The sequence below is a fragment of the Mauremys mutica genome, chromosome 1 (assembly GCF_020497125.1).
Source record: "Mauremys mutica isolate MM-2020 ecotype Southern chromosome 1, ASM2049712v1, whole genome shotgun sequence".
In the NCBI taxonomy this organism is placed as follows: domain Eukaryota; kingdom Metazoa; phylum Chordata; order Testudines; family Geoemydidae; genus Mauremys; species Mauremys mutica.
Genome location: NC_059072.1, coordinates 86,699,087 through 86,714,431, shown reverse-complemented (window position 1 = coordinate 86,714,431; position 15,345 = coordinate 86,699,087). Strand labels below are relative to the sequence as shown.

The 15,345-nt window shown below is 41.1% G+C and overlaps 1 protein-coding gene across 3 annotated transcripts in view; it reads left to right on the top strand.

The window, feature by feature from the left end:
- Positions 1-15,345, top strand: part of ANKS1B (ankyrin repeat and sterile alpha motif domain containing 1B) — a 764,239-nt gene that overhangs the window by 204,709 nt on the left and 544,185 nt on the right. The gene's annotated exons all lie outside the window — the stretch shown is intronic.

Here is a 15,345-nt window from a genome sequence, read left to right as displayed (position 1 = left end):
AAAGGTTAGCCAATCTGTATCTGAAGATACTCTTCCCCTCCTTTGACACGTGGACCCCATGTCTGCTCAGCAGTCCGCCTTCTCAGAACAGGGTCCCATGGTCAAAGAAGCTAAAAAGCTCCTGTTGACACCATCCGCGCAGCCATGTATTTACCTCTAGGATGTATCTGTCTCTGCCCAGATGATTTGGAGTGATTTCATAATTTAAAAATAATTTTCCTTGCCTATTTTTAACATAAGACAAATGTAAGGGCTATTATAATAGCAATGAAATTGGTTCAAGATTGTTTTCCAGATATGGGCTGGTCCCTTTTCCTTTTTAATAGAGGCGGTTCATTTCAGGATTTACTTTAACTGGAAGACAGTAATTTCCTGAACTAGTTTGCTTCTTTTACACTTAAATTGTAAAATATTAAGCAAATTCTGTTTTACTAAAAATCATCTGTCACTCACTAAGAGGATAAAAAGGCTCTTTAATTGTGTACACTTAACTCTGTCTCTTTATTTTTGCCCAACTCCTCCATTAGGTCCCAAAATATGTCTAGACAAGTATTATAGAAAAATGAGCTTTTGTTTCTTCTATTTTTTTTCCTATCGGACTAGAGGGGGAAAAGCCAAAGGATAATAACTTTCAAGAAGATACAGGGATGAGATCTGTGGTTGAAATGACAATATACTGTATCTCAGTATTACTGCAGAAATGTCTATGTTGGTATTAATACTGCACAATTCTATCGGAACATCTGTAATTCTTATCCAAATGCTTCCATGCTCTAAATAGGAATCAGCACTGCATGTGCACAAAATTCATAAAAGGAGAGTGTTTGTCAACAGAAGAGGCTGATTGCCTTGATAAACCCCTATTCTAAATTTGGCCAAACTAAAGCCCATGCCAGACACAAAAGAAACCACATCTCTAGTGTGTAATCAGCTACCACAGGTAAAGAGCCACTAGAAAGATTGATGGGCATTCATTTATTGCTTCAGATATGGGTGTCTGCTCATGGTTGCTTACCACATAATGACTGTGGACACTTCCTGAAAGGTATGGCTGTAACTCTAGAGAGATGTGCAAACCTTGCTCCAAGTTAAGTGTTTGTACTTTGTGTGATACAGCATGGCCAGACGGCAGCAGTAGAGAGTTAGAAGAGAGCCTTATTCCCTGTAGAGGGAAGAAAGTTTGCTATAGATTAATTAAAGCACCTGAAGCCAATTAGAGCACCTGAAGCCAGTCACCTGATAACCTCCCCCACCCCGCTTCAGTCAGACAAGTGGAGGTGTTGGAGCAGAGAGCAGTTTGGAGGAGTTGGAGCAGAGAACAGTTTGGAGGGAAGCAGAGGAAAGTTTGGAGAAGTGCTGTGGTGGGCTAAGAAGACCAAGACCCTAGGTAAAGGGACACCTGGCTTGTGCAGAGGGAGGGCAGGAAGCCCCCACAAGCTGAAGGGCAGGAGAGGGAAGTAGCCCAGGGGAAGGAACCGCTAGTTCAAGTGGTTTACCACTATCCCTAGGGCCCCTGGGCTGGGACTCGGAGTAAAGGGTGGGCCCGCATCCCTCCCTCTCCACTCCCCTCCTCTAGGACACTAGTGGGACAGTTAATATCCCAGTTCAGGGGCAAGAAACAGCACCCTGAACGCGCCCCCCAGAAGAGAAAGTGAGAGACCCAGCATAGTAGTGCTGGCAATTTGCCACATTTGTATCTTTGATGTATCTTTTGTATGCATATCCACAATTAACATGGCCCAAATGAAGACTATCATCATTCACACACTTATAGTGAGCCTGGGAAAACAGATGAACTTTGGAGTGTGACTTGGTCTGCAGATCTGGGCTCTGGAAAAACAAATTCCAGAATTGAAGGCTCCTCACTGAGAATTTAGAGCTGTTAACTCAGGCACCCAAGTTGATTTAAACTATTGCAATAGCTAATGAAGAGAGAAAGAAACTGTATTCAAGGTATCCAAGACATAAATCATTTAAAGTTTTTTAGATTTAAACGAACACCTTGATTTGGTTCCTCAACTTGTGATGGGTTCAATCCAACTCCTATATTTCTCATGTAACACTGCAATAAGAAGTGTTCTTACTAGTCATGTCAGTACATTTGACATGTCAAAGATTCAGATCTCATATAAAGACACGTACAAATATAGAAATAAAGTATTTAGCTTCATCCTTTCAAAAATGCACACACTTTTTCCAGAGAAACCAAATAGGAAGAATGGTCTGTCAATTACTGAACACCATCAGTTAGTCCATTTTGCATTTCTGTTCTAGCTGGGAATAAATCTTAACTGTTCTATAAACACTGTATTTGTAGGTTAAAGGGGAATGGCATATAAAAGTTGATTTCTACTTTAGATAGGCAGTTGACAGAATAATTTTAATTAAAAAGGTAAATCTTGAGTGAGATGAAGACATTGTTTGTCCCTGACCTAATGAGCTAGCAGTATTAAGGGAAAAGGATTGATTTCCAAGTTTGAGACTTGTTTGATTTCTTTACTGTATTTCTATTTTAGTTCAGAAAAAGAGGTTGGCTGGCTGTAGTTCTGAGCGTGCAATAGCTAATATCATATCCATGCAGAATTCCGCTGCAAAGATCAGTTTCCTAGCTCAGTTTGACCATGTCACCCCTCGCTTTGAATCCCTCAACTGGTTCCCCCTTCTCTATCGCATCAAACATAAGCTACTTTTATTCATTTTCAAGGTCCTTTATATTCAGTCCCCACCTATCCGCTCTCATTTGTTATCAATCTGTCGATGCTTGCCTCCAGTCAGCCTACGATGACAGCCTTCACTACCCACTTGCTAAATTTCAGACAAGCACCTTTGTGCTTTCTTTCATGCTGCTCCACATGCTGATGTGGTGCTCATGTAAACATCTGCAAAGCCACCTAGTTAACCACCTTCAAATCCTTCCTCTGAATTCTCCTTGTGATAGCTACAAAAAAAACTTGACAATAGTCAGGCTGTTGGTGTGCAGGGACCATTACCTGTCATGCTGACCAGTATTATCGCATTGTATTCTTGTACTCCCCAATCTGTTGTCTTTTATCTTATACATAGGTTGCAAGCTACTGGGACAAGGACCATCCTTTTGTTCTGTTTTAGCACAGCGCCTAGCAGGGTTGTGGTCCATAACAAGGTGTAGTGGGTGCTACAGTAATACAAATTAATAATAATAATTTCTATTGCACTATGTATAGGTTTTTTAAATATCTGACAATAATAACTGAACTTTCAAGAAAGTAGCTCTTGAGCCACTAGCATGGAAATCTTGCAGTAGCAGCAATGTAGTTGTCTAAGCACTTCTCTGCAGAGATGTTTAGTCAGTGAGGACATAGCAGCTCCCTACCCACTCCAGTTCAGTGTATCTGCATAACAGAAACCTTCCTTTACCCCCTCCTAGACCCTGAGATAATCTTAAATAAAATAAAACCCAAATTAAAAGTTGGCCAGAGGATGACTTCAGCTTACAACCCAGAGCTCTCCGTTCCCACAGCACTCTAACATCTAGTGCCAAAGGGTTTTTTGGCATTTGTTTACCCTGAAGCAAGCTTTTTGGTATGTTAGTACCAGCCTTTATACAGGTGCAGCGCTGTTAGCATCTCTTCCTGCTGCTAGTATGGAGCATCTGTAATTAGAGTACTTTCTAAAATAACTCTTAACATTTTAGTGATTGAATCTAATACTGGCTCTATCTAGCCTTCAAACAAAGTATGGCACTAATGAAAATTCTGCTGTCCCAAGAGCCAGGCTTAAAGAGAAAGGTACTGTACACCGAGTTCTCTCTTAAAATTGACTCAAAAGTGGGAAATGAGTAAAGAACTTTTATTTTTCATTATCTGGAGAAATCTCACTCCACTAGATCAGCGAGTGAAGGAGAGGACACTGGGAGGAAACCCTAGTCAAATAACCATGAACGATGCCTGTTAATATGTTTTGTACAATTGAGAACAAAGTAGCCAGCTGAAACAGGGAATCTTGAATCAAGAACATGCGCATATGTGTGTCCAAATTGTGGCAATATCTATTGGCTGAACTGTTCCCAAATATAGGGAAATATAGAACCCCAAAGTCTCTTTTCATACCTAGATTAACGTTTATATTTGATCAATAGGAGTATTTCCAAATGAGAGACAGCTGGTCTGCTGGCTTGGTCCCCACAGGTAATGGCTTTACTTTGAGACTATGGCCTATTTTTCAGAGGTACTGACTACCCGCGGTGCTGCCATTGACTTCACCTGATGTTATGGGTTCTCAGCACCTCTGAAAATCAGGACTGTTGTCTTTATATTGGAGTGTACAACACAAACTCTTTTCTTCTAAACTTTTTTGTGAAGAGACACATTTTCTCACCCAGCTGCCCTTCCAACAGAGCTGCAGTGAAGCATCATTCAGGCATGCAGCAACAACCCAGCTGCACTAACATGCCCTTCCAATAGAGCCTGCAATGACTCAGCCCTCAGCAACTTATCCCTGAGTTGAGCCTGGGGCAGATGACCCCCAGGCTCAGGTATTTCCCCAACCCTGACAGAGTTGCAAATCAGTCCGTGTAACAGCACTACCCAGCCAGGAACCTTCCTGCTGTCTCGGACTGTATCAGACTCTTGAGACTCCCAGCCTGCTTTTGCTCCTGGTCCTATTCCTGCCCATACTTTTCCTGAGCTCTGTTCCAGTCTTGTCCTTGCCATATTCTGACCTCACTCCAGTCTTGTTACTGACCCGCTCCAGCCTTGCTTCTGTTTCCTGACCATCCCTGGACTGTCAGACTCTGACCACCTGGCTTCAACTTCTGGCTTGCACCTGGACTTCAGCTATGGCACTGGTTGTCTATGGATTCTGATCTCAGTTCTGAACCTGGCTTGTCCCTGTATCTTGATTCTAGTGCCACCCTTGGCCCAGTCACAACCCTATGTCCAGTTTTGACTTCTGCTCCAACAGCTAGGTCTGACTGCCAGGAGACAGCACCTGACAATCCTGCTCTTAACCATCAGTGCAAAGCATTTGTAAACAAGCCACAGATTTACAGCAAATAATTCTTCTCTGTAGGGAGAACCTCTGCTGGCATAGAGCTGGCAGAAGCAGTATAGTCACCTCCTACACTGGCAGCATCTCCACCCCCTGACATAAGGGAGAGGAGAAGATGCGAGGGAGTGTGATGGAACTGAGCTCTGCTAGGATCAGTCTTCCGCTGGTGTAAGGAACCTTACACCAACAGCATAAGTTAAAGCAGGATCCCTGTAACCACACAACTCAGAACATATGGTTTCTAAGTAGAAATTTGTCATGTAGTCACTTATTCCTCTTTTTGTCCTTGCTTTGCTGCATAGATGTGTCAGCATTGTGGAGCTACACTAATCTAGACCAGATGACAATCTGGCTCAGTGCCTTTGGAAACCAACAATTCTGACTGGAATTCTTATTCCTTTATATGTTTTCCTAAGTAATGCTTTAAAAGGTTTTAAGAATATGAAGAATGAATGATTGAAATAGGTAAACCTCTTAGTCCATTTTCTAGATTTTTTTTTTCATAGGCATTCTCAATTTTAGCAAAAAATGAACTTTATAACAAATATTGAGATATTCTTCATATATATATTAATCTTGACAAGTTCAGAATTTTATATTTTGTTATCTTAATCTCAGGGCATTCTTCTCAAGGTATCTTAAATTTTAATTATATATATATATATATTCACTTTTTATTATAATCTCCTGAAATCTTGAGATTGAAATCTGTCTACTTACAGAATGTATTTCCCTACTTGATACATTCTGGATTGCTAGTGCTTATGATTGCAAGGCTGCTTATACTGCTTTTTCAGAAAGATCATTGAAACATTTGTTTGAGGAAGTGGGTGCGGGGATGGGAGTGGGGAGAAACATGGTTTCATAGACTTTGAAAACCAATATACTGTGCAAAGATATGCTTTTGGCCTGCCAACCTTTAAGCGTCTGCTTCTGGATGAGTTTCTGCTGAACTCCAGAGGACCAGTCCCCTTCCTGGAAATAAGGTCACTGTTAGTGTAACTGATTTTTAATTGATTTCTATTGCCTTAGGATTGAATTATTTCCTCAGAGATGCGCACACTGAACCATTGATGTCAGTGGAAATAGCATGCATGAATCTTAGGGAAGCATTTGTCCCTTAAATTTACTTCATTGTAACATCTTGGTTTGTTGACAGTTATTTTATTGTTAGATATTTTCTAGTCTGATAATGCATAGTGTTTCTACCTATTAAACAACTTACGAGGCCAGTAATGATAATGACTTGGGCCTAAATGTAGAATCCAACATCCAGCCTGAATAACAGCCAGGAACTGATCATATATAGAGAGGCTGTGGGTTGGAATTCTTCCTTCCCAACCTCTTCAGCTATAGAATAGTTGTGCATACAATCTCTCTCTTTTGCGTATACATCATGAAAGTCTTTGTTCTGCTTTATTTCAAGTTAAGACCAGCTTTCCATTTAAAGCTTGACCATTCTAAGTGCTCTAAAATCTTCAGTTACTTTGGTTGCCTTGAAATTTGGTGTACTTTACTGGGGTTCAGCATAGAGTCAGTGATCCAAATTTGGGGCCATTTGGCCAAGGGGTCCTGAGATACAGCCTCCTGGAAAAATGTTTCTTAAAGTTAATCTATTCTGGCAATGCTTTTTTTCCTCATAGATAGGAATCAAATTAGGGTGACCAGACAGCAAATGTGAAAAATCGGGACGGGGTAGGAGGCAATAGGAGGCTATATAAGGGAAAAAAACAACAACAAATCAGGACTGTCCCTATAAAATTGGAACATCTGGTCACCCTAAATCCAATCATCATACCCGGGTCTCCAGCACTTGAAGATTACCCTAACAGAGTGCATGGTACCCACCAGCCCTTTGATGGAAATCAAATTAAAACATTATTTGAAAAAAGAGTTTGCTCCTCCAGTGAGTTACACTCCAAGCAGTTTTAAGGCTCATGCGACACTGAGCATGTGTGGACAAAGTTGCTAACAGAGTTTTTAGTATTCAAAATTTCACACCATCTGGATAGCCCAAGGAGCTAATCAGTAGTCCTTTGGATTTGACCCAGCCAGTGTCAGTTCAAGTCCTACTTTGCACAAAAATCTGGAAAAGTTTGGGGGGGGGCTTATTGATAAAATTTGTTAGCATGTGATTTAAAAAAATAGTGTGTGGGGAATGTAATCAAAGTTTTTACAAAATTAGACATGAATGCTTGGAGGGGTATTTAGAGAGTGAAGGAGTGGGTGAGAGGGGCTGTGGGCTGCATCAAGGGGAGAGAGGGTTTATGGGGATTGGGACAAATGAGTGGTAGGGGTGGTAACACACACACACACACACACACACACACACACACACTGGGAAGGGTACATGGGGGTGAGTGGCAGGCGGATTGGGGAGCACTTGTCAGCCCACATTTTCCCCTTCTCTGCCAAGAACTGGGAGCCTAAGTCCCTCTCCCTATCTTCATGTGTGTGCAAGGATCTGGTGGCCTCTGCCCCTCTATGAGAGTCTGACACCCCCACTTCCCTAACGTCCCTACTGTGAGCCAAGTTCTGGAGGTGGCTTGCCTGTCTGGTGTGGGTCTGACCCTTCCCATATCCCCTTATGTGAGCTGGGATCTGAGGTTCCTTGTCCTCTAATTGTGTCTGAGCCCATCTCCCATCCTCTCACCCACACATGTGAGTCAGTTTCTGGGGAAACTCTCTCTCTTTGGGTGGGGAAACTCTCTCTCTTTGGGTAGGGAGATTAGAACAGGCATGCTTTACACTCATCAGACACCATCCCTAGCAAAGGGATGGGGAGATGGGAAGAGCCACTGACATGAATGGAATGACATGAAGGTTTCTCAGAACTATTGTTTTGGGCTGTATTAATCTCCACTGGGTGTTCTTAACTGAGAACATCTCATTGAGATGAATGGGCCGCTTCACACCTCTCTGGACCTGCTATACTGATGATGGATGTGTAGAGACCCTCCCCCTCCTTCTCCCTCTAATTTGGATACAGTATCATAGCTGAGCGCCAGTTGTGCACTAGCTAAAGTTGAGAAGCCCTTCCTGTTCAAAGGACAAGTGTTTTAAGTATTCTTTGTGCTTACATGGATTGTTTTGAAATTTGCTGTGTCTCATGTGTGGGGAGTGTAGGATTATCCAAATGTAGGGTCATTTGAGCAAGATTCACAAGATACAACTCTCAGGAAAAAATAACATTTCATTAACTTCACGGATTCTAGCAACTTTTGACATTTGAAACCCACCCAGGGCAGAAATCCAAGAATGAACCGTAAACACTTGGGAAATATCTGTCTCTTCCAAGGTGTTTGGTCTTGTTGGGGAGGTATTTGTGGGGGGGGGGGTTAGAGAAATGTAATTTGAGTAAAGAAGAATATTCAGAAGTTACTGAAACTATTTTTGAAAATAAAATAAATTACACATGTGAATGCTCACTGGGAGGGGAGGGGTGATTGGGGTGGAAGAGTAGATGGGAATAGGGGGAGGGGAATATGGGTCTGCAGCAAGGGATAGGGATACTATGGGGAAGGGGATAAATGGGAAGAGGGTTGGGGACCTCAGGTAAAGGCAAGGTGGTAGGGATTGGGTGAATGGGAGGGCAAAGGATAAGAGGGGGTGGAGAATGTGAGGAGCAACAGAGGAGGTTGGGAGGGGGCTGTCAGCCCTGAATTCTCCCCTTTTGTGTGTTTCCTGGGATCTGAGGGAGCCCTATCCTTCTACAGGGGTTTGAACCCCTCTCTGAGCCCCTCCATGTAAGCTGGGATGGGAGGGATTGAAGATAATGCAGATTTAAACATCTGAAATTCAGAAAATAGTTAAGTCACATTTTAGCCCTGTGTGAGGTGGCAGGGGTGAGCCCAGTTTGGAGGAGGGAGGAGTAGACTACGTGGACCTGAGACATGGATGGGGAATCCTGGCTGAAGCAGAGGCAGGAGTCCCAGCTGGGGATGGGTAGTGGGAGTGAGGAGTCCAGCTCAGTGTACAGCTTGGGCAACATAACCAAGGTAGTGTAAGTAGTAGTATAGGACAGGAGACAGCAAGATGGAACTTATTACATATAATTATAAAAATGTAGGCCTGGGAGAGACTTCAAGAGGTCATCAAGTCCAGTGCTTTGGGCTGAGGCAGCGCCAAGTAAAACTAGACCGTCTCTGACAGGTGTTTGTCCAATGTGTTCTTAAAAACTTCCAGTCATGGGGTTTCTACACCATCCCTTGGAAGCTTATTCCAGAACTTAACTACCCTTATAGTTAGAAAGTTTTTCCTAATGTCTAACGTAAATCACCTTTGCTGTGGCTTAAGCCCATTGCTTCTTGTTCTCCCTTCAACAGTACTACCACTTAGCCACTCATTCCCCATTGTGTAGTTGTGCATTTGATCTTTTCCTTCCTAAGTGAAGTATTTTGCACTTGTCTTTATTTAATACTATCTTGTTGATTTCAGACAAATTCTCCAATTTGTCAAGGTTGTATTGAATTGTAATCCTGTCCTTCAAAGTGCTTGCAACCCTTCCCAGATTGGAGTCATCTGCAAGTTTTATAAACATACTCTTCACTTCACTCCATTATCCAAGTCAATAACGAAAATATTGAATAGTACCAGGTACAAGACTGACACTTGCAAAAACTCCACTAGGCTCACCCTCCCAGATTAACAGTGAAACATTGATAATTACTGTTTGGTTATGCTCTTTCCACTAATTTTGCACCCATTTTATAGTCATTTAATCTAGATCACATTTCCCTAGTTTGCTTTTCTCAGGTGGGACTATGTCTAAAGCTTTAAAAAAATCAAGATGTATCACTTCTACTACTTTCCCCCCATCCACTAGGCCAGTAATCCTGGTAAAGAGGAAAATTAGGTTGGTTTGTCATGATTTGTTCTTGGCAAATGTATGCTGGCTATTCTTTATAACCCTCTTATCCTCTGCATGTTTTCAAATTGATTGTTTGATAATTTATTGCGGTATCTTTACAGGCATATAAATTAGGCTGACTGATCTATAATTCCCCAGTAGATGTTAATAACTTCTACAGTGCCTTAATAGGATGGGAAGGGGAGTAGGGGCTCTACATATTGTAGGGATTGATGGGGTGGGGGTTGGAGATGGAGAGAGACTCACCAGTCTTCTCTTATATGCTTAAAGTTATTGTAAACACTATATAATAAACCTGTCAAGTTTGGATATATTGACCCTGGATGAGATTTCTCTCATTAGCAATTACACATTGCAAACATTTTAAAGCATGACCATTATTCCTATTCCATTATAATAAAAGGTACCACGAAGGAAGGAGTACTTAGGAATCACATAGCAATTGTGTGGCAGTGGAAAGACCACAGGACTGAGAATATTCCCAGGTCTGCCACTGGCTTGTTGAGTGACCTGGGACAAGTCACTTCACCTATATGTGCCTCAGATTCCCATCTATAGAATGGGGATAATAATGGAAAGCTCTTTGAGATCTACTGATGAAAAGCACTATATAAAAGCTAGGTCTTTTGATTATTACCTAGTCACAGTAGCATATCAACTGCAAACCTAGGTGAGAACTATAACTGTCTAAATGACCATTAACTCCTACTAAGGAAGATTTTTCTTAGTTTAAAAAAACTAGGAATTTAAATGACAAAAATCTTCATTAGAATCATAGAAGATTAGAGTTGGAAGAGACCTCAAGAGGTCATCAAGTCCAACCCCCTCCTCAAAGCAGGACTAACGCCAACTAAATCATCCCTGCCAGGGCTTTGTCAAGCTCCGCCTTAAAAACCTTTAAGGATGGAGATTCCACCACCTTCATAGGTAACCCATTCCAGTGCTTCACCACCCTCCTAGTGAAATAGTTTTTCCTAATATCCAACCTAGGTCTCCCCCACTGCAACTTGAGACCATTGTTTCTTGTTCTGTCATCTGCCACCACTGAGGACAGCCTAGATCCATCCTCTTTGGACCCCTCTTCAGGTAGTTGAAGGCTACTATCAAATCTCCCACCTTCTCTTCTGCAGACTAAATAAGCCTAATTCCCTCATCTTCTCCTTGTAAATCATGTGCCCCAGCCCCCTAATAATTTTTGTTGCCCTCCGCTGGACTCTTTCCAATTTGTCCACATCCTTTATGTAGTGGAGGGCCCAAAACTGGACGCAATACTCCAGATGTGGCCTCACCAGTGTCGAATAGAGGGGAATAATCACTTCCCTCAATGTGCTGGCAATGCTCCTACTAATGCAGCCCAGTGCGCCGTTAGTCTTCTTGGCAACAAAGGCACACTGTTGGCTCTCATCCAGCTTCTCATCCACTGTAATCCCCAGGTCCTCTTCTGCAGAACTGCTGCTTAGCCAGTTGGTCCCCAGCCTATAGTAGTGCATGGGATTCTTCCATCCTAAGTGCAGGACTCTGCACTTGTCCTTGTTGAACCTCATCTGATTTCTTTTGGCCCAATCCTACAATTTGTCTAGATCACTCTAGACCCTATCCCTACCCTCCTGTTTATCTATCTCTCTCCCCAGCTTAGTGTCATCCGTGAACTTGCTGAGGGTGCAATTCATCCCATCATCCATATCATTAATGAAGATGTTGAACAAAACTGGCACCAAGACAGACCTCTAGCTGGTTGGCTGCCAACTAGACATCCAGCCATTGATCACTACCGGTTGAGCCCGACGATCTAGCCAGCTTTCTATCAACCTTATAGTCCATTCATCCAATCCATACTTTTTTAACTTTCTGGCAAGAACACTGTGGGAGACCGTATCAAAAGCTTTGTTAACATCAAGATATATCATGTCCATCGCTTTCCCCATATCCACAGAGCCAGTTATTTCCTCATAGAAGGCAATCAGGTTGGTCAGGCACGACTTACCCTTGGTGAATCCATGTTGACTGTTCCTGATCACCTTCCTCTCCTTGCTTCAAAATGGAGTCCTTGAGGACCTGCTCCATGATTTTACTCTCCTGACAGAATACCATACTATACCAAGTGTGAAGTGGTTATTAAATTTCACATGTGGTATTCTGTTAGGAGAGTAGCCTAAGTATTTTAGTGCAAGCCTGTGCAAACTTAATTCAGTCTCTTTGTATGGATGCATTATGATATGGTCTTTAACTACATGATAACATACTATTTTTTTACACAGGACCCCTGCCTCATCAGTACATGGGATGCACCTGGTCTGGGAATGAATCAGGGTTATAAAATGAAGGAGGCTGTCTGTAGGACCCCGATTCATTTGTTGCTGAAATTGGAAGGTTTGTAGTGAATGAGGCAGGGGACTGCAGAAAGAAAAAATATGGTATCATGATTAATGTGGTTGAATGTTGCCCTGGGGAACTGGATTCTATCCCTGCCTCTGACAGAGTTTCTATGTGATGCTAAGCAAATTGCTTAAACCAGGTTTTTCAGAGTGGGTCACTAATTGTTTATTCTGCATTTTCTGTGTACCCAACTTGAGGATTTGAGGCCTGATTTGCAGAATTGCTGAGCACTCACAGCTGCTACTGAAGTTAATGGGAACTGTGCTTTGAAGATATAAAGGGCGATATAAAGCTGAGTAGTCTGAAAAATCAGGTACTAGATGTCTCAATTGGGTAGCCAGAATTAGTGAACACTTTTGACTTTAATGCTGTACTTCCCTATCTGAAAAGTTGTTATAATAATAATACCCTCTCATCTCACAGAGGAGTTGAGACGATAAATTCAGGAATGTTTGTGAAGCACTTGGTTACTACAGTGATGAGTGCCATTAAAAAGTCCATAAGGAAATTCAGAGTCTGCAGACAGAATTATTAATAGTGTGGAGTAAATAAACATGGCCCACCTATGGAACAGTGAGGATTAAAAATATTCTGTAGGCAGGGGTGGCCCTAGACTAGCTGCCAGCAACTGGTGCCCTAGGCGAACCATGCAATCGGCACCCCCAAACCCCAAGGGCAGATCTAGACTGGGGTTTTTGGTAAACTGGGAAACATTTTGCCCCATTTTTCTTTTTAATGTTTTTTAAGTTTTTTTTTTTTAAAACAGAGGCTTAATTATTTGGTTTGTCCATCCGTCCGTCTGTCTAACAAATGTTTCTGAGATCAGATAAAATAGAGACACAACATTTTCAGAATAGATTTGTACATGACAGCTAGATGATATTTCAGTCCAGTTTCAAATAAAAATGCATTAAAAATGTTAATTACAATTTTTATTATTACAAATCCAAAATCATCCATTACGCTATCCTGCTTTGACTGTCATTACTACCACTTCCAATATAGAAAGAAATAAGAAAACTCTTCAATGAACTTTAACCTGTATTTACAAAACACTCTGAATAAAAAAACACTCTGTGCTCTTAAAACATGACTTTTCTTGCTTTAAGTTTTGAAAATTCAGTCACTAGTTCTTTTAGATCCAGTTTTCCAGCTATTTCATGCTCTGTTGACATTGTGGCAAGCCCAACAAGTCTCTCTTGCACCATTGTTGAACGCAGATATGTTTTTATCAATTTTAACTTTGAGAAGCTACGTTCCCTACTAGCTACAGAAACTGGCAAAGGTAAAAGAATGCTTAGAGCTATAAAAATGTTTGGAAAACTGTCTGAGAGTTTATTTTCACAAACAAACTTCAGTACTTCTTCTGGAGTGGAATGTTTCTTAAGTCATCTTGAAAAAGCCTGAAGCTCACTACACAAATCTGTAGTATCAATGTATTTTGAATTTTCATGAGTCAATACCAACTCCTATTTTATACAAAATTCTCTTATCTGTTTTCTTTTGCAAGTTGTGGATATCATATAGAAAGCCAAATACTGACTCTATCTGCTGCATTTGTTGAAATCTTTCGTCAACCGAGTAAATAGCAGTATCAAGGACTGTGAAGTAGAAATTCACTTTGAACCTTTGTTTTGGGTTCTGAATGTGTGTGTCTCGTCCTTCATATGAAAACTGCTGTTTCTTTTGCCAAATGTGAACTGGCTCTGGTTCAAATTCTGTCATAAAGTCTATTTCTTCAGCAAGCACGAAAGAATCTACCAGTGTTCTTTCGAATCCTTCATCACTTCTGAATTCCTCTAGAATATTTTTAGTTTGCTGCAGTTTTTGAATAGCAGAATGTATGTTTAAGTTCTTTTCCTGAAGCTGCTTACTAGTGAGGTTAATCTTGAAAAGGCTATTATACCACAAAATGGGTGAAGTCATATATTTGAACTTGGAAAGGCCATTTGCAAGAGCTTCTGCATCTGAACGTGCCATATTGCCAGATGATCCTGTAATGGTAGTATCATCATAAATTTCAATTAGGGCATCATAAATGTTTCCAAGTTCATAGCGAAGAGGCTTCAAAGCATCAATGCGATTCTCCCATCTTGTCTGACTAAGTGGTTTCACAGTTAGAGAATTCACATGGCAAATCCGAATCTCCTAAGGGTGTGTTGAGCCTGAGAAAAACACATACACATGTTGCACCAGGTCAAAGAAACTGCTTACCTCCAAGCAGCATCTAGAAACATCATTGACAACCAAATTCAGAGAATGAGCACTGCAAGGAATGAAAAAGGCCCTAGGATTGATTTCCATCATTCTCCTTTACACACCATTCTCTTTACCCTTCATATTACTTCCATTATCATAGCCTTGGCCACGTAAGTTTTCAACAGATAATGACATTGTTTCAAGCTCTTGTAGAATAGTTTCAGTGATAAATGCTCCAGTCATCTTCTTCAGTGGTATGAAACCCAAAAAATGTTCCTTTATGAGCACTTCAACATTATCTTCATCTGCAGACTTTTTTCCATATCCACAAAACGAATGATAGCCATTTGTTCAACATGACTCACATCTGGTGTACAAAAACAATAAGGAGTCTGGTGGCACCTTAAAGACTAAGATTTATTTGGGTATAAGCTTTCGTGGGTAAAAAAACCTCACTTCAGATGCATGTGAGGTTTTTTACCCACAAAAGCTTATGCCCAAATAAATCTGTTAGTCTTTAAGGTGCCACCAGACTCCTTGTTGTTTTTGTGGATCGAGACTAACACAGTTACCTCCTGATACTTGATCTGGTGTACAGTCCAGTATTATTGAAAAGTATTTTGCAAAATGGGCAGCTTCTACAATTTTCTTTTTAATGGCATTTGCTAGGATTTGAATCAGTTCATTCTGCATATTTTTTTCTAAGTAATGAACCTGTGTTTTATTATCTGTTATTTTACATAGATGCTCCTTCATGACTGGATCAAACAAAGCTAGATATTCAACAAATTTTAAAAAGTTTCCATTATCTGGAGTGTATAATTTTTCATTTCTACTGCAGCCGTGGAATGCTAAATTTTGCCCATCAAGAA